This window comes from Nannospalax galili, unplaced genomic scaffold (genome assembly GCF_000622305.1).
Source record: "Nannospalax galili isolate Female #2095 unplaced genomic scaffold, S.galili_v1.0 scaffold300, whole genome shotgun sequence".
In the NCBI taxonomy this organism is placed as follows: Eukaryota; Metazoa; Chordata; class Mammalia; order Rodentia; family Spalacidae; genus Nannospalax; species Nannospalax galili.
Genome location: NW_008347322.1, coordinates 2819590 through 2839522, shown reverse-complemented (window position 1 = coordinate 2839522; position 19933 = coordinate 2819590). Strand labels below are relative to the sequence as shown.

Genomic DNA, 19933 nt, shown 5'->3' with positions numbered 1-19933 from the left:
TCACCCAAAGTTTCTGACAGAATTTGCACATTTTGAAAGCAAAGATTAGACACGGCTTCTATGAGAAATCAGCATAGCTTTCTTTATCAGGAACTCAATCTGGATGAGGGTATCGTGTCTCTGAGCAGCAGGGCTCCTAATTGCAACAAAGAACACCACGGAAATTGTTACCCAAAATATAAACGTGATTTCAGAGCTGCTGGCTGGGACTCACATTGTGGGACTGTATGTGTCTTAATTTCACACCTTGTATAAACATTTGCTCATTCACAGCAATTGTTGCAAGTTTTAAGGGAAACCACTATTTGTCTTGGCTGGATTACAGTAAATCACATCCTCTGATGCTTACCCAGGGTGATGGCTAAAGATGGTTTCCTTCAAAGCTGGCGTAAGAAGTGTAGTGAGCATCCTGGAATCCAGGCCTATGTGCTGAAATAAAACTGAAATACCCTCTCTGATAATGAACAAGTCAGACACATGAAGATGCACAGATGATCCAAGACGTCTCTGATTTTATTTTAAACCGTGGCCATTTGTGAGCAGCAATCTGAGCTGATACAGGCTGTATTCCCAGGAGAAGGAATTGCTTGCTGGAGAGGAGATCCAGGAAGGGCTTGTGATTTACAATTGGGATGGGGGTTGGGCGCTGAGGCCAGTCTGCACCCACAGCTGCAGCAGCAGGAAGGTGATCTAGCACACTGACATGACAGGGCAAAGCAGGGTGTGAGGAAGTCACCCGGTTACTGCAGAAGGCAGCAAGGGGTGTGGAGAGGGGCACACTGCCAAACAAGGAACCAACACACTTTCTAAGAAAAAACAAGCCTCAGATTTGCAACCAAATTTAACAACGGATCCCATTTCCTTCCCACTTCACTCTGAAGCGGCAGAGAAAGAGAGCAGTTCCATCAGGCGGGGAGCATCGGAGGAAGGCCACACCCCCAGATCACAGAGCAAATACCAGGCCTCTCTGTGTGTGGTGATCTGCTGACTGATGACCCCAGAGGAACCCTTCCGGGATGGATGCCCGTGTTCTCCATCTTGACATGGTCTCGTGAGGTTTGTTTAACCAACAAAGTGTGGTGGCACTGACTGCCAGTCCCAGCACCTCTGCCCAATGCACAGGGAAGCCACAATGAACAGGAGACAGCATGAAAAGGACAGCGAGGCCGCAGGGGAAAGCGGGCTTGGTGGGGCTGTGAGTGCAAGTTCAGCAGAAGCACTGGGCAGCTGGGCCCAGAGCAGACAAGAACCAGAGCCAACACAACGTGGTGTTTAAGTCACCAGGCTCCAGTATGGCTTGTTACAAAGGACAAGGGAAGTGATTCATCCTGTGCTGTCTCAATGGTGTCACAGCCACCAGCACTGCACAGGAGGGGAGTGGACTCAAATGGGAGATCTGATACCAGAGCTGCTCCTCTAAATCAGGGACCGGCAGATCTTTTCTTAAAGGTCCAGAGAGGGAAATATTTTGCTGGTCACATGACCTCTGTGAGGCTAGGTGGCCTCTGGGTGGCCTCTGCTGTCGTGTTAAAGCAAGCTTGGGCAATTCACAGATGACCGAGGGTGATGGTGCACAGGACTGCACTGACAGAGCAGGGCCAGGGGCCTTGGCTTGCCAACCACTGCTCTAGGCCAATGTTTTCCACTCTCACCTTGTAAGTGTGCATGTGCGTACGATGGATGACGTTCATGGTCGTGCGTGTGTATGTGCACAAGCACACACATGCCATGGCACAAGTGTGGAGGTCAGAGAATAACCTCAGGTGACAGTCATTGATTCCTGCTGTGTTAGCCAGGCTGGCTGGCCTACAAGCTTCCAGAATTCTCCTGTCTCAGCCTCCTATCTTGCACACTGGGGTGACAGACATACCCGTGCCTTATGTGGGATTTGAACTTCAGTCTTCCTGCTTGCAGGACTACAGCTTCACCCACTGAGCCATTTTCTCGGCTATCTTTCCACTTGAAAGTGCACATGGATCACCTAGGGATTTTGTTAACCGCAGCCTCGGGTGGGTTCGGGGTTCAGTGATCAGAGGCCTGAGCTCCCCTAAGCTCCCAGGAGACCTTGCTGCAGATCCACAACCAGCTTGCTGCCTCGTCTCTTGCAGGACCAGCCTGGGTACAGTCCTGCCACTCTGCTTTCTCTAACTTTGGATTTCACAGGCCTGTGAAGCAGGTTCCACTCACCACTGCTGAGCAGAGGCGGAAGGATAAAGGAGGAAGGTAGTCAGCCAAGCCAGATCTCATGAAGGACAGCCTGGTTCCTCGCATGTGGCTCTGTACTCTGACAGGACTCACTGGTCTCCTCTTTACATCTCTAGCACCTCATGCTTGGGAGGGAAATTTTAAAACATATATTCAACGTGGAGAAGTATCAGCCAGCCGCAAGGAGACTTCCCTTAGTCTGGTACCCTCCGAAGCTTCCCCTCCAGAACAGCTCCTGCTAAGCACTTAGGGAGTCTTCTACCTCAGCAGTGCCTCCCTCCCACGTGAAGACCGCCGACAAGACTTCTCAGAACTGGCTTTGACTTTGGTGTGAGACAAAAAAGAGGTGGTTTATTGCTACACTAGACCCAGCCTTCCCTCCCGTCATTAACAATGAATATTTTTAGCATCTAAAAATGTACATTTCAGACAGATATGTAAATATTTAGCACCATCCTTTCGAGACTGTTAAGCTTTCGTTTTCAATCATGCAGAGGTATGTAAGTGTTTTCATTAATAGTCTAATTATATCATATATTTTCATTCCACATAATATTTTGCTTCTACATTTGAAATAATTGAATTCATTTGTGCTAATAAATGTTCTAAATGGACATTTTAATAATTGAGATTAGCACATTCTGTGCCCCTCAAAACAATTTATTAAAGAACTCTTGTTTATATTATACCAGGACAAAGCTGCCTGGGACGGCAGTGGCTCAAGGTCATTTACTGCTCAAACTCCTCCTGCTGAGCCAACTGTGTTTGAGCAGGCCAGCTTCTGCCTCCAATCTCAGGAGTCACTCCAAACTCCTTCACTGGGTGCCAAGGCCCTGACTTACCTGATTAATGCTCCTTGTCCTTGGTGTGCCTGTCTGAACACCCTCCCCAGAGGCCAGCATGGCTAGCACCCCATCTGCTCCTCTGCCACCTCAAGGCAGTCTCCCTGGCCCTTCCTGCCAGCTCCACTCTCCCCGCGGCACTGCACGCTACCTACTGATTGTGTTTCTTCTCTCTCCCCTCTCACTCTCACTGTTAGAAGTCATGCACCCAGAGGGCAGGGGTCTGTGTTTGGATTGCCGTTGCAGTCAGAGTTCCCAGAACAGTGCCTGGCACAGAGCTGGTACCCAGCAGGTATTTCTTCTACCCATGATGATTTGTCAGGCATGTTCTACGCACAGGGGCTATAGTAGTGAACAAGACAAACAGGGTCCCTCTTTCACTCAGCGTTCTGCCAAATAACAGAACACAAGCTAATGGACCAGTGGGAGGAGAGGAGAACAGAGGGCTCCACGGAGAAAAGAGAGCATCTGCAGAGGGCCTGGAGAAGTCCCTGTTAGGGAAGGCCTCTCTGAGGCCTAACAACTGGGACAAGAAGACTTTACTTAAGCCTTGCACCTGCTTGCTGATTTCCTGTCACCCTGGTCTGCCATGGCTCTAAGAACCTTGGTCTCTTTCTCCTGGTGCTCCCTACTGAGTTTACACAGCTGGTAATATGGCCTTTTAGGCTTCACCATGGACTTCACACTATCCCTGTAAAACTTTCCTTTGTGTCACTGACCCCATGTGCCCTGACCTTGACGGGGTTTTGTCTACAGAGCTGAGTCTTCTGAGTTAGAAACACGGGATCTGTGTCTCTCCAATATTCCCTACATGCTGCACACAGTACAGTCTAACCTGGGACCATCCTTCCTTCTTCGTCATCTTTGTGAGGACTGTCTTCCTTGTTGTTGGGGTGTGTGCATCATATTGGTCTTTTTAACTCTTTGAGGGTTTCCTTTCTAGTTTCATAAATATGCTATAACCTTGATTGTGTGTGTGTGCATGTGTGTGCATGTGTGTACATCCATGTAGAAGCCAGAGGATGATATGACAGGTGTCTTCCTCAATTGCTCTCCACCTTTTTGGAGACAAGGTCTGTCACTGAACCTACAGCTCAGCTTTGGTTAGGCTGGAGGGCAGCAAGCTGCTGGGATCTCACTGGCTCTCCTTTTCCAGCCAAGTGGTAACAGGCATGCACCACTATACCTGATGTTTCACATGGTTCTGGGGGTCTGAACTTGGGTTCTCATGCCTGCATGGCAAGCACTTTACTGAACTATCTCTCCAGACTCTAAAACCTTGATTTCTTGGTAAGACAAAATCTTACTTCTAAATAAATGGGAAAACTCACCAACCCTAAGTCCTAATTTGATCTGCTGTGAGGGTTTTCACATTCTTTGCTGTTTCCTCCAACAGGTATTTGGCCTTGGCTATGTATTTAAACGGACCAGTGACTCTGCAAGTGCCTCGCACAGATCCAGACATCACTGCAGTCAATAAACACCTCTGGATGATGTGCTGCACTTTGGGACTCAGTTTTCCAATAAGGCCTCTTCCTGAGTTCATGCATTAAAAAAAACAAAGCAAAACAAAACAACATAATAAAACTTGGCTGAGGCTAAAGCTCAGAGGTTGGACTTTCCCCGACACTGTACCACTGCTGGCACTAAATGAGTGCCCAGGAAAGGACTCCAAGTGTAGACAACAGGATGGTTGTCTGCGCTGCCTGCCCGGGCTGCCCGGGCTGCTGGGGCTGCATCTCCCCCCTGGTTTTGGTTTGTTTTTGTTTCTTTTGCTACTGTGTGTGAGGTAGGGAGGGGTACAGCCTGCAGGGTGCTTATATGTTTAACAGCTCCACAGGGCTACCTTAGCACAGTCAGCAGTGAGGACCAGGGACCTGAATAAAAAACAGCATTTCAAGGAGATTTTTGAACAGGCCAATACACAAAAGTGCAGAGGTGGGAAGGCACCACAGCCAGAAGACTCTAGGGATATGATGTGTCCCTAAAGCCACAGAGGCATCTGCTCAATGAGGAAACCTGGACAGGCAGATCCTGGCTTTCCAAGGAGACCTCAGACTCACAAACTTCAGTGCCAACAGGTTCCGTCTGAAGGACAGGCCCCCACCCCATGTGGGAGCTCAGCAGTTATCAGTCCCCCACCCCATGCAGAAGGTCAGCAGGCTTTCCTGATGCTATTAAGTCAGCTTTTAGGTATTTCAAAGGCATTCTTATTTTCTTGCAAATTTACTCAATTTCCTACTCTGCCTTTCTGTTTATATTAGCCCAACTGTCAGGAGGACACTATTTTGACACAATGGCACATAATTAAAATGCTATAGGCAGTCTTGATGAATTATATGTGAAATTGGGCTCTCCCTACCGGATGGAGAACACAGAAACCTCATTAATTTGGATCCCACTGAGGCAGTGGGAGGACAGTGGACTAGGACTAGGGACACCAGGGCTACCCCTGGTTCCTTCGTGCACATGTGACTGTTCTGCTCCATCCCAGGCTTCTCAGTTCTGTGAAACACAGTGGAGGCCCGAAGTCAAAAGCTGAGAAGGGCAGAGGCCTTCGAGACATGAGCTGGGGCATTCAGGGTTGCGAGTTTTAAAAAGCTAAGTGCAGGGGTGGTGGCGTACCTGTAGGCCCAGCACTAGGGGTGGGGGCACTAACGTGGGAGGTCTGCCAGGAGTTTGGGGCCAGCTTGGGCTACAAAGTGAATTCTAGTCCATCCGGGTATAGAGTAGGCCTCTGTCTCAAAACACCAAAACAACAACAAAAAAAAATGAGCTAGGAAAATTATTTCTGTAAATGCAATGTTTAAAAAGTAAAATAAAATCAGTGTTAAAAAGGTTAAATAGGGCTGGAGAGATAGCTCAGTGGTTAAGAACACTGACTGTTCTTGCAGAAGACCTGGGTTTGAATCCCAGCACCCACATGGAGGCTAGCAACTGTCTGTAACTCCAGTTCCAGGGAATCCGACAGCCTCTTCTGTTCTCCGCAAGCATTGCATGACACAGGTGCACTTACATACATGCAGGCGTAATGCTCATACACATAAAATAAAAATAATAAAATATTTTTTTAAAAAGTTAAATAATGCCAGGCATGGTGGCACATGCCTATGATTCCAGTGCACAAGAGGCTAAAGCAGGAGGATCTTGAGTCCAAGGTCAACCTGGGCTACAGTGAACTTGAGGCCAGCCTGGGCTACATAGTGAGCTCCTGTCTCTAAAAAAGAGGATGGTGGGGAAAACAATGTTGGACTATGAGCGATTTCTCCCCTTTTACATTTCTCCAGCATGTGGCCCCCTTTGGTTTTAGAAAATGATGTTAAGTATTGAGAAATGGGCTTTGCCAGCTGCTTTCCTACACAGGAATAATTAATATGTCAATGCTACCTGGACACCAAAGAAATCACTTACTGTACAAGCCTAGTCCTGAATGAATGTGTTCAGAAGGGTGGAAAGATGGTGCTGAGGACTTTAAATATTCATTGTCTTATTTAAAGTTCACAACAACTCTCAGGTGTGACTATTATCTCCACTGTGTGGGTGAAGAACACAGGGAAGGGAGCGAAAACTGCAATGGAGCAGGTGTGGCCGACTGAGCCTGGGGCCGACTGAGCCTGCCTGCTCTGGGAAAGACCCTGGGCTCACCACTCTGCCCACAACCTCCATCTCAGGACATCAGCAGGAATCTCAGCCCACGAAAATTCTGTCTCAAGGGCCTCAGCAGCAGGATGGAGATATATACATATACATATATATTTCATATACATATACATATATATGTATGTGTGTGTGTATGTATAAACATGTATGTGTCTATGTAAACGTAGAATGTACCATTCCATTTTTTAAATGTTCAATCAAAACCCCACCTAGAACCACTGCCATTCCTGTTAAACGTATGACGCAGTGGTGCTAGGTCCATTCACACTGTTGTGCAAACCTGCCCTAGTGCCTTTAATTCTCTTCTACGGTGATGTCCAAATACACCCACAAGGAAGGAGAACTATACAATGCACTCTCATCAGGCAGTTCTGGCAATTACCCACACACATCCTGACACCCTGTTTCATTTATCCTTTCCCTCCACATAAACACTCTTAAAAAACAAAAACAAAACAACTAAAATAGAAGGATGCAAACCCCAGACTTTGCTACTAAGTCACCCATTCCCTGCTGCAGCAAAACACAGCTGTATTCTAACACCTGCCATTAGTAACTGAGTTAGCAAGGCCTTCTGCAAATGCTTTACTACTGCCTGACTCCTCCATAGCCCAGCTCTAGGCTTCTCTGCTAAGGGGCTCTTTTTCTATGCTGCACCTACAGAGGCCTTGCAATAAAATACTTACCACTCATCTCCAGGCACTCCTCAGTGATGCTCTGAAGTGAACCCTTCTTGAACCTTCCTGCACATCCTGTTTTGTGCATGAACATCTACCTGTATTTCCTCTCTGATCTTCCCTGAGGGTCTTGCCCTGGGTTCCTGGAAGGACATACATTGCTTCTATGTCCATATGACCAGTCTCTAGGATGCTTTCCTATGTGTTCCAGATCCCCAGAACCTGCATGGCTCCCAGCATGACTATTCCCCACTCAGCCCAAGAACATCCTACAAATTTTCCAAAAGGGAGATGAAGGTCGGAACTACTGACCTAGTCCTCTTGGATCCACGTCTTAATCCCATAGTGTACTTGGCCATTGATTTCCATATTGCCCTAGAAAGGGGTGGTATCTTCATTCCTGAAGCCATGCATTGCAGCACTGCCTGAGGAACACGGGTGCTGACCAGGTCTCGGATTTCCATTAATGCAGCAGAGCCAGTCACTGCCAGTCCTCTCCAAGGACCTCAGCTCACAATAATCTCATGACAGACCATCCATACAAATCACCAGGAACTGATATTCTCTTACCCACCTCTGAACACAATCTCGTCTTTCAATTGGATTATAAGTTCTTCATAAGTCAAGGGCATATAACTCTATGCACTAATCAGACATGGGTAGGAAATCCATAAACACTTGTGGTCAATTCATTAATCAATGTAATTGGCATTACAGCCGCAGGGTACCATGAGAAACCTGGATGTGTGCTAATGCACAAAGCAAGGAGCCCTATGTAGCTTTTCAATGGTAACCAAGAGCACCACATGAGGAGCAGGGCTTCCCTTCCAAGACAACTTCTGACAGTTTCTCCTTACTGCTACTTGTACCCAAATATCTCAGAGGCAGCCACACAAAACAACAGACGCTTGCTACGTTAAAGGACAGCTGTGTTTCAGAAAATGCAGGTGCCACCAGGACCTAAGCCTGCACCTGTGGAGGAAGACGTGCCTTCAGCCACCATCATTCAGAAGTGGCATTTTACAGCAGAGCTGTTCCCTCTACAGCCTTAGCAGGGAGCCCTGAGAATCAAGATAGAAGCTGATGTCATTGGCTGCTGCAGAAATTCAAAGTGGACTGCTCTCCATCAGAAGCAATGAACATAACCTTTAGCCAGACTCCCCATTCACACTGTGTAAAGACCTAAAATCAGACCCCAAAAGGGTGGCAGGTGAATGAACCCTTCACTCAGTGCTGTAAATGACCTGCCCGTGCAGCAGTAGATGCTCATAATGCAACCTCTGTCTCAAGCCACTACACTTACATATATATCAGTTAATAATTCTCAAAAATTAATATATAAGAAAATGCTCCATAAAAATATATAAAAATGGAATTTAATTTTCTCCAAAGGTTCAGGAAGGAACTCAGATTTGTTTCAGTGTCATGGAGTCATCATTACTAACCAAGATGTTTATCCCAACTACCTCTTAGTAGAGCTTTGCATAAGCTCATCTGGTGACTGCTATAATGACTTTTTCCCCCCCAAAATGTTGTGGCTTATTTTTATGTGAATGAGTGTTTTGCCTACACATATGTAGATGCACCATGTGCATGCAATGCCCCTGGAGGCCAGAAGAGGGTGTTGGATCTCTGTGGGGACCTAAAGGCCCCACCTTGCATAGGTCCAAAAGGAAGTTACTGGGGGCCCGGCCTGGCTTGCTTTGAAAGTCTGAAGAATACTTCCGCACTGCTGAGGAGTCCATGATCAGCGCATGACCATCCTTAAGATACACCCTCGGTGGGGGGAGGGGGGAGTTCCAGGTGCCTTTATAAGCTCTGTAATACCTGTAATAAATGAATCCCTGCTTAACTAGACTCCCCGTTGCGTCTGAGTGTCCCCAGTATTGGGGGTGGCGTGGGCTGGTGAACGGCGTGCTTACTCATCCCCAATCATCACTCCCCGGAGGTAGCTGGTTCAAACCCCTGGCAACTGGCACCCAATGTGGGGCTCGAAGGAAGTTGAAAAGAAGAAAAGAAAGAAGAAAGAAGGAAAACGGATTGGGGCCAATCAAGAAGTTCAGGGTAAGCAAGACCCTAAATATGGGTAACGCAACTTTTAAGTTTGAAGACCTGGCACTTAAAGCGCTGAGAGATGCTTAAAAGCAGGGGATTGGATCTGTCAGATCTGGTAGCTCAAAAGGTTTGGGCAGGGGCTGTTCATTTGGCTCCCTGGCTACTTGGGGCTAACGTTTTTACTGGGACTACACGGGAATCACGGGAAGGGTTTGAGGAAGAAGGAAGAAATGCAACAGAAGTGAAACCAAAAGCAGCCAAAGTAACAAGTGGCACCTCGGGCTTGCCCTGGCCAGCTTCAGAGCCTCCCAGGCAGAAGGGCAGGATGGAGGACGGGGTCGGCGGCAAAAGCCGCCCACTCCACCTGCCTTGAACTAATGTGTGAGCGGGTCAGGGGCCCGTGGAAAAGCAGGGTGGGACCAGTGCAGCGGCTGCCGGGCGCATTTGAAAAAAACAAAAACAAAAAACAAAGAAAACCACCTTTGGCAGTGCACCAACAGCTGAAAAGGCCCGGGGGAAGGTGGCTCGGGGAGGGGTCCCGCCCTTTCAGTTCTGCCGGTGGCCAGGGAAGCACCCCACCCCTGAGTGCTACAGCCCCTCCAGCAGCAGCACTCACCAAATCCCGGGCCGAGGGAGTCCTCAGTAAAGCCTACAATGTTTTCACTGACTGGGGCAGATGTGGAGAAACCAAAAAGCAGCTCAATTCAAGGAACTCCTGGCCATTGCTTTCTGACAGTATTCAGACTCGTGCACTCCTTAAAGAGAGAGAAGCCCCTATCTTCTTACAGCATCTTAGGGGGCACCAAGGATTGCCTGGGCTTTTATCCCAAGGCAATGCAGAGGCAGACAAGATGGCTTACAGGTACCGTCTCTGCAACAGCCAGGGGTAAACCCCGGGGGACTCAAGCCCAATTCCTTGTGGCAAATGGATGTCACACACTATGCTCCTTTTGGAAAGCTTAAGTATATTTTTGTGTCCATTGACACATTCTCACACGCCTGTTGGGCTACCACTCATACAGGAGAGAAGTCTAAATATGCTCAGTCTCATTTTCTCCAGTGCTTTGCAACCATCAAAATCTAAAAATTCAATTACAAAACCAAAAAGGGGGAATGAGCCCTCACCAACAGTTGGGTCTGGCCTTATTCACTATTAATGTTCTTAATTTTCAAAAAAATCAGTTGGAATCCCAGCTTCAGAAGCATTGGGGATGACAGAAGCAGAGACCTGAGGTACGGGTAAGATAGAAAGACCCCATTATGGGGCAATGGAGAGGCCCAGATCCATTGCTAACTATGGTTCGAGGCTTTGGGTGTGTCTACCCTACAGGAGATTCAAACCCCATATGGTGCCTGTGAAAACTTTAAGTGGGTAGGCCAGGATCCGACCGACTAGCATGATGGTCCATGGACAATAGTTCATGAGACAAAATTCCTCTTTTTATTTATATCCATCTGAGGTGAAGGACCCAGTTCCTTGGCTTCATTGCCAGTCAGCCTCTTGACAACTGGCTGATTGGCTAAAAGGTACATGGTCTCAGAAGTATTTCAATGTGTCCTATGCCATGACTTGCTTTGTTTCTCTTGATAATGCTTATCTTTAAGTGTCTTTACCAGATAATTCAGAGGACCCTTGGAACTGCCACGGCCCACCTCCTCATGATTACGGACTTCCCCAGGAATATATTCCCTCCAGTTGTCCACTCTTGACTAACCGAGTTAGGCAGAGTCTAAGACCATCATGGGCTGGCATTACCCACGCGGCTGCCCTTAATCATGATGCGTTTTTAGCCAAGGACAGGTAAGATGTCCCATGACAAGCACTAGTAAGACAGGACATGCACATGGCCAGGTGCATGATCCAATGATGAGCAAGGCTTGATTAGAGGTGACACGACCTAAGACAGGCAAAAATGCAAATACTTCCGCACTGCTGAGGAGTGCATGATCAGTGCGTGACCATCCTTAAGATACACCCTCGGCGGGGGGGAGTTCCAGGTGCCTTTATAAGCTCTGTAATACCTGTAATAAATGAGTCCCTGCTTGACTAGACTCCCCGTTGTGTCTGAGTGTCCCCTGTATTGGGGGCGGTGTGGGCTGGTGAACAGCGTGCTTACTCATCACCAATCATCACTCCCTGGGGGTCACTGGTTCAAACCCCTGGAAGATCTCCTGGAACTGGAGTCACAGATAGTTGTTAGCTGCCATGAGGGTGCTAGGAACTGAACCTGGGTCCTCTGCAAGAGCAGCCAGTGCTCTTAAGTGCTGAGCTATCTCTCCATCCCCCATCATTATTTTTTTTCCTCCCTCTCCTCCTCCTCCTCTTCTTCTTCTTCCTGGTCCTCCCTCCCCTCCTCTTCCTCTTCTTTTGAGACAGGGTCTCCTTGTAGTCCCAGCTGGCCTGGAACTCACTATGTGGACCAGGCTAGCCTCAATCTCAGAGACCATCTCCTGAACACTGGGATTTAAAGGCATGTGCCACCACTATGCCCAGCCATTTTATTATTCTTAATGATTCAATTCCCATTGCATTATTTGGAAGGAAAACTGTGTTCTCCATGTACACTGAATGTGTGTGTGTGCACAAGCACATGTGAGTGCATGTGCTCAGGAGTAAATACACATGCAGGAGACACCGCTGGATTGGAGTTGGAGCCTCATGCTGCTCACATCACTGTAAGCAGTGGTCTTTGTACAGGGCATGGGTGTGGAAAACACCTTCAGTGCCAACAGGGGAGTAAAACTGCAAGGTTCCAATGAGCAGTGCAGTCAATACTGCATCTCTTCTGCACCTATGTTAGGGCATGCATGTATCAATACAGAAGGTGACCCATGGGAGCCCTCCTCCTTCATGGAACCGTCCTCACTGCAATCCCCAGGCACTCAGGACCCACAAACTGCACTTGGGACATGTTCCTGCCACTGTAAATGACAGTGGCTAACACTCTGAGCATTATCTGGCAGACACGATTACCGTTATCCTATCTAATAACTGAGAAGACTTAAGGGTGAGAGGGGCTGGGTAACATGTCATGGCACATGGAGAAACGGCAGACCAAGGTTCAGGCCCAGTCTCAAATCAGAACCTGTGTGTATGGCCTACATGCCTTTATTTTCATCTACGGAGTCCTAAATCCTAAGAACAAGGGCTTCTCTGTTCTCAGTGTCTTACATCTGCTGATGAATACAATTTCATCTGAGTAGTTTTCTGTGCTTAAATAATAAAAACTAAGCTCTGTTCTGTTGTAAACCCTTATCTACCATGTTGAAAGATTATATGAAACAAAGAACAAGATCTATGCATTGGGGGGGGGGGTTAATCTCAGCATCCTAACATTGCAGCTGAGGGTGAGTAAGTAATCCCAGTATTCTAGCATCAGAGCTAAGGGTAGAGCACAGATGGGCAGCTCATAGTCTCTTACCGTCACTCATTCAGGGTCAGGGTTAGCTGCAGAGCCACCTGTGAGCTGTCATGGATTCCTGGAGCCTGAAGGTTTACTGAGTAGGGGCATATGGGGAGCAGCTCTGGGGTACACTGGGCTCCTACACAGTAACTGATACCGACATACTTGAGTCTACAAACCACATGAAGGCCCCTGTCTGTGGGCAAATCACCAGAGGAGGCCTCTGGTGTGACCTGCTCACTCCCAGCCCACACTGCTTCAGAGACAATGCTCAACCAGGCAGTGGTGGAGATGGATGGCTGCTTGAAGAATCTTGCTGCAGGAGTGCTGGTTCCCACCTTCCACTTCATTTACCAGTCTGACCTCTGCCGAACCAGGAAGGTCCTGGAAGGCAGCTGTAGACTACTACAAGCTCGAGCAGGTGGAGGCCCCAACTCTATCTACTGGGTCAGATGAGCAATCTTTGCCTGAGCCTACGTCAAGGTTAAAGGTCAACAAAGCCATTGGTGTAGTGAATGCATTTTTAAAAAGTATTTTATTATTTTTATTTTTCATGTGTCTGTGTATATTGCCTGCATGTATGTGAGTGTACCCAGGTCGTGCAGTGCCGCGGAGGTCAGAAGAGCCCTTCGGATTCCCCTCAAACTGGAGTTAAGGACGGTTTCTAGCTTTCGTGTGTGTGTGTGTGTGTGTGTGTGTGTGCTGGGAATCAAACCCAGGTCCTCTGCAAGAGCAGTCAGTGCTCTTAACCGCTGAGCCATCTCTCCAGCCCCATAAATGCATTTTTTAAAAGTCCTAATAAAAATATAGACTCAAACCCAGTTCATATTCCACAGAATGGACAAATCTTAGAATTTCTTCTTAGGGTGAAGTCTCCTGCCCTCTGCCATAATATAAAGCCCACCACAGCTGTCCCAGCATCCTTCCCAAGACTCATACCATAGTTATACAGAGGATTCCCACATTACCAACTGGAAGAAGAGGCTAAGTCCCAAGTTCAGTTTACAGATGGGTCATCTTGGTATGTGGGCACCAACTAAAAACACACGGCAGCTGACTTAAGAGACCCATGAGGTCGGCAGTGCAGCAGGACATCGTCAATTTCACATGGAGGGAGTAGAAAAGGTCAAGTGACACACGTCATAAGCAGTGGTTGGTTCCCTCAGACTGACGTGTGCATGGACAGAAGGGAACAGACACTGCTGGTAAGTTTTTAATCAACTTGACAAACCAGAGCCACCCAAGAGGAGGAAACTTCAATTAAGAAATTGCTTCTTCACAGCATGGTGGCACATGCCTTTAATTCCAGCACTTAGGAGGCAGAGGCAGGTGGACCTCTGTGAGATTGAGGCCAGCCTGGTCTACATATTGAGCTCCAGGCCAGCCTGGTCTACAGAGAAGACCCTGCCTCAAAAAGAAGAGACCAAAAAAGGGAGCAGGGGAGGAGCCTCTTCCATCAGATTGGCCTGTGGGCATGTCTGTGGGGCACTTTCTTGATTGCTAATTGATGTAGTCTACTATGGGCAGTGCCACCCCTAGGCAGGTGGCCTGGGCTATATGAGAAGGGCAGCCGAGCAAGACAGTAAGCAGCACTCCTCCATGGTCTCTATTATCAGCTCCTGCCTTCAGGTTCCTGCCTTGGCCTTCTTTGATGATGGACTGTGAGCTGGAAGCCAAATAAACCCTTTCTCCCCGAGCTGGCTTTGGTCAGTGCTTTATCAGAGCAACAGGATAGCAAATTAGGACAGGCTTAAAGGAAGAGCCTTGTACCACACGCCACACCACCATGGAAAAGGCACTGAGCACCAAGATGAAGTGCCAGCTTGCCTTCTAGATGACACATCCACTCAAAACAGCCACAGTGGCAGGAATGGGCTGGAGAGCATGAATATGTGCTTACTAAAGCTGATCTGGTTACTGATGAAAATCAGTACTGGGCTCCCAGGATGGACTGCTCCTCGAGGAGGCCAATTGCCTGCTTGGAGAAGCTGATGATCTGACCCCTTCTATCCTGGAAGACCAGCAATTTGTTCTCACAGGATTGATGCCTTCCAGCGTAAGTCCACCCTTCTAGCTCCCAGGGTCAAAGTCAGCACCAATACCTATAGGCTGACTGAGACTTTCTAAAAGGCTCCCACATAACATCAAATCAAGGAACCAAATTTACAGTCATCCTTCTCCATTGGCTCCAGGGGTCCCATCACACCACACCCAGTATCTGGTACAACCCACTGCAGCATAGACACCAAATTAGAGACCCCAGAGGGCACTGTGCCTCTGGAGGAAGAACAGAAGTCTAGGAGCCAAAGGGAGGAAGAAGTGTCCTCTATACTCTCTAAGGGGCTTAGAGAAGCCTTTTCCCAGGACTCTGTACTCTGTGGTTAATGGTCTTGGCCACTAATGGTGGGGGGAGGGTGTACACATTTTTATCAGGGGCTGCAGTGAGAACCGGGCTCCACCATATTTATGGAATGGTTGCCTGTAAGTACTTGGCGATCTTGGTCTAGGAACCAGGGGGAGTACAAAGCCACCATCTTGCCAATGGAATGAAGAGGAACCAGGCACCTGGTCTGACGGGGGCCTGGTGATCAGGGCTCAGGCCTGGGGATGAAGCTGTGTCAGCACCGGAGGCTAAGGATGAGCAGAATCCAGAATGGATATTAAACGAGACCGAAAGTGACTATCAATGTTGGCCCCACTACGCTTCCGCGTTCTCCCTCAGGAGGGAAGTCCACTGAGAGGAGGGCTCTCTAAATGTACACGGAGAAACAGAGTAGGGACCTGCAGGCAGACTGAGAAGACTGAGACTGCGCTGCGCCCACACAACAGCTCAGTAGCTGACACACAGCAGTTGCACATCAGTGACGGCAGCAGTGGTCACTATTCATCCTGGGCATTTGTGCAAACACACTGCTTCTAGGGAGAAAGATCACTTACTAGAATTCTGGAACACCACCACAGGGTAAGAGTATCTGAGGAAGGCTGATGAAGACCGAGACCAGTGAGATGTGGTTGCAGAGGCTTCAAGGGAGCACTTGTGGCCGGCTCCGGGGCACTCAGCCTCCAGCGGTTGCTCACCAGCCTCTGCCCCACTACAGGGTGGCCTTCCTGAATTACAAATCGGTGACAGAGTGAAGCAGGAATATAGAGGCACCTCCTGCCTGGCACAGACTGATAGCTGCAGAGATCTCCTAGGAGGCCAACGCTCTGTCGGACACATGCAGCCCACCTTCTCCTCGTCCAGTCCTGCTCCTTCCCTTGCTTTCCCAGGGCTAATCCCTAATAAACCCCACCTTAGCACCCAAGCCTTGTACAGCTAACGTGTGGAGTCCCCACACCCAGGTCTGCATCTGGAGACTGTGGACAAGTCTGTGAACCCCAATGTCAGCATGGTACAGCCAAGGACAATGACAGCACCTGTCAGAATGACACAGGTGGCCTATGCAGTGACAAGTGTCCTATGAGGTGACATTCATGATTAAGCAGCCCCTGGTGTTTTACCCTCCCTGCCTGGCTGGCTTTGGCTGGTGAGCTCTCATCTCATTCCTTTGAACTCTGAGTCTATAAATCTGGGCTCATTTGTAGCACAGAAGTGCCTATTCGTCCCGGCTGATAAAGCATTGCCTCCCTGCCAAAAAGCAGTGCTCACAGGGCCAAGCTTTGGGGCCAGCAGGCGCACTGAAGCAGAGTGCTCCGGTACAAACCACTCCCTTCCACCTGCAAAGATCAGAAGCCATGGACGCGGGACTCCAGCTCCATCTGTCTACAGACAAGTCTTGAGCAAGAGGTAGCCTCAGACTTGAGGGAATCTAAAAACAGCAAAGCGAGGAGGCCATGCAATGAGACAGCATAACCACGGGAAGGAGATGAAAGCGTGCTTTGTGCTCTCACAGGAAAGACAGGTGTAAGCATGCTCTGTGCCCTGGATTGGTTTCTTTCTCTCTTCCATCTTACCTGTGAGGAGTGATAGCAGAGCTGTAGATAAAACCCCTGGGAACTCTGAGAAGTTATCTGTACCCGAATTTCCCTAACCGTGAGGTGAGGGTGCTAGGGATGCCTCCTGGCTCTTCCAGGCCTGAGTTTTCATGATGCCTTGACTATTCTCCCTCAACAACACAGAAGTTCCTTTGGGGTGAGGACAATTCTTCGTACTGTCTACATGTCTACTGAATGAGCTACATTGAATTAATTGGTCATAAGGGATCTTTAAGTGCTCTTTTGTTAAAAATAAAGGTATGCAAAAAAGTTGCTTTGGGAAACCCATCCTGGCCCCACATGTGACATGGAAAGTCAGGTCTGTGCAGGTCTTCCCTGTAGAGGAAGGTCCATTTAACTGACAGGAAGAGGTTTGGAAGAGAAAAGAAAGGAAATTACTACTTTATTTCAATTATGAAATTTTTCCCAAGGTGCCTCACTTAGTCCGTCCCCAAGCTCCCCAAATCAAACTCCACTTTGCCATACACTGAACAGGAGAGGAGAGCTTTCTACAGCTACCACGCTGGGGAATCATGCTTGCTTAGTAGTATCACAAAAATGAAATGAAATATAATTCTGAGCCCATGAGAGCATTACAAGGACTTTCTGTGGAGCACAGAGGTGCAGATTCCTCTCTGAGGACAGACGTCCCCAGCTCTAACCCCATGTGAAGAGGTAGGAAAGCTGCACATGGAGGACGTCCTGAGCTGCTCGGCTGCTCTTCCTCTAGGTGCCAAGGACCTGTTACCTGCCCCCAGCATACAGTTAGCCCTAAGGTCAATTCACTGCCCAATACCCAGCAACTAGTGTTGTAGGCATGCGATTTTGTTGAATCACAAAAATGAATAAAAAGTAGAGTGCCAAGAAATGGGACTATTGTGAATTTAAGCTAAGCATGGTGGCCCAGAACTGTGATCCCAACCTGCGGGAGGCAGAGGCAGAAGGATCGCTGCAAGTTTGAGGCCAGTTTGACCTATCTAGCAGGTTCCAGACCAGTCAGGGCTACAGTCTCAATAAACAAATGAAATTAAACCAACCAAAAAGAACAGCAATAATAATGTGAATGCAGATGTCAGCTGTTGAAAGATACCTACTCTTACCCAAAAAAATCAGAACAGACTTGTTTAGAAGCCTGTCCCTACCAATAGCCACCTTCAGCCAGAGCACTCAAATCCACATGGGAAGAAGACAGCCCAAATATAAGGAACACACAGCATAGTCAGACAAAGCCCGGGGGTTAGGATTCCTAGGCATTTCCTCTGAGACCCTGAGGGCAGTTGAGGGGATGACCAGCACATACTAGGCACTCAACAGATAACCGACCACCCATATGCAATAATGCTAATGAGGAGCACACAGTGGGTGCTCCACAGATAGCTGACCATCGACTGCCATCAGTACTTATGACAATCCTGTGTTAAGGACTCTTCAAAAATCTTAGGAGGAAATTCTGAACCCTACCTTCTAAACATAATTGAGCACACAGTAGGTCTGAGCCTTTTCTCTGCAATTCTAAGAAAAACAACCAGACGGTGAATCAGGACATGACATGTTCAGCATCACTAGTCGCAAAGGAAATGCACCCCCTACTCACACATCTGTTAGAACGTCTGCCACCCTCAACCATACCGAGGGCTGGTGAGAAGATGGAACAAACCACAACTCACACCCTGCAGCTGGGGATGTGGAATGACACAGCTTCTTTGGAAAACAGTTTGGCAATGTCTTAAAAAGCTAAACATACGCCTATCATGTGACCAAGATACTGTAATCCAAAGTTCTTACACAAGAAAAATGGAAGCACAAGTCCACACAAAGACTTGTACATGAGGTCAGACTGGCTTTACACACAGCAGTCAAGAAACCCAAATACCAATACATAAAGGGATAAACTGTGGAATAGCCACCCAGTGGAATACTATACAGCAGCAAAAAGAAATGATCTGACGCATACAAAAATACGGTTGGATCTCAAAATGCTGAGTAATAAAATTAGATTGTTTTTTTTTTTTTTTTTTTTTTTTTTGAGGCAAGATCTTCCTGTAGCCCCATCTGGCCTAGAACTCACTATGTAGACCACACTGGCCCCACAGAGATCCACTTGCCTCTGCCTCCTGACTGCCAACATGCTGGACATAAAAATGAAAAAAAAAATTGTCTTTTTGAGGCAGGGTCTCCCTGTAGCCCCAGCTGTCCTGGAACTCACTATGTAGACCAGGCTGGCCTAGAACTCACAGAGATCTGCCTGCCTCTCTTTCCCAAGTGCTGGGACTACAGGCATGCGCCACCATGCCCAGCAAAAAACGAGATTTTTTAAACGAAGGTATGTGTTTGGGCTGGAGAGATGCTCAGCAGTTAAAAGCACTGGCTGCTCTTCCAGAGCACTGGTTCCGTTCCCAGCACCCACATGGCAGTTAACGACCCTCTGTAACTCCATTTCCAGGAGATCCATCACTCTCTTCTCACCTCTGTGGCCTTTGCATGATGTGGGTGCACTTACATACATGCAGGCAAGACAATCATACACAGAAAATTTTCTTAAAAATTAAAAAAGAGGGTATATGCTATGCGATCTATCTATACAGCTTCTAGAAAATACAAACTGATCTATGGCAGTAAAAATCAGATCAGTGGTTGCCAGGGAAGGGACAAGAATGACAGGGGTGAGAGACAACACAGGATGGATTACCGTAAAGTGGTAGTTTAACAAGTTTATCCATATTTCACACTTTAAATATATGTAAGCTACCATCTTTTAAAAAAATATTTTATTTGACTACTATCCTCAGGCCTCTTGGGGTAAGTCTACAGCGCAGCTCTCCGCGCTGGGACTCCCTAAGCCACATTCACCCTTCCATCCCCCCAACTCGCCGTTCTATACTCCTAGTTTGAGCCCTGCGCCACTCCTAGTCTTGGGGCCGCAGACACCTGGGGAACCAATACTGCTTCCTGACCCTTCTCACCCAGAGCAACCCAGTCCCTTTCTTGGGCTCCAGGAGCACCACTTCTGGTCCTGGCCCTGCCCTCACCTCGCTCTGCTTCCCTGGGCCTGCACCACCGGCTAACTCTCCTAGCCTGCACTACTATCCTCAGGCCTCTTGGGGTAAGTCTATAG

At 48.0% G+C, this 19933-nt stretch overlaps 1 protein-coding gene across 4 annotated transcripts in view; it reads right to left on the bottom strand.

Moving 5' to 3' along the window:
• Positions 1–19933, bottom strand: part of Med27 (mediator complex subunit 27) — a 201915-nt gene that overhangs the window by 99719 nt on the left and 82263 nt on the right. The window lies entirely within an intron of this gene.